This window comes from Phalaenopsis equestris, unplaced genomic scaffold, assembly GCF_001263595.1.
Source record: "Phalaenopsis equestris unplaced genomic scaffold, ASM126359v1 Scaffold000002, whole genome shotgun sequence".
NCBI lineage: Eukaryota > Viridiplantae > Streptophyta > Magnoliopsida > Asparagales > Orchidaceae > Phalaenopsis > Phalaenopsis equestris.
The window spans coordinates 74,083,108-74,083,333 of NW_018164444.1; the positions used below are offsets into that span (position 1 = coordinate 74,083,108).

General features: G+C 40.3%; 1 protein-coding gene across 5 annotated transcripts in view; it reads left to right on the top strand.

The window, feature by feature from the left end:
• The window catches only part of LOC110039371 (protein trichome birefringence-like 2), a 47,590-nt gene that overhangs the window by 26,157 nt on the left and 21,207 nt on the right, over positions 1-226 (top strand). The gene's annotated exons all lie outside the window — the stretch shown is intronic.

Below are 226 nucleotides of genomic sequence, written 5' to 3' on the forward strand. Positions count from 1 at the left end.
AATCTGGAACATTGTTAAGGAATCCAAATGAAGAGAAACTAGGGGAAGCCACAGATCCTGAGGTGACCCTCAGTAGGTTCCCGGTCTATCCTATGGTTTGGCTCCAATTTTGAGAAAAAATCATTAAAGTGTCTCATCCTGCCAATTTTTTTTAATCAGGGCTTATATTTGTGTGACAGAGTCACACAAATTGCCTAGAATATATGAGGGTTTACGTCGTATCGGA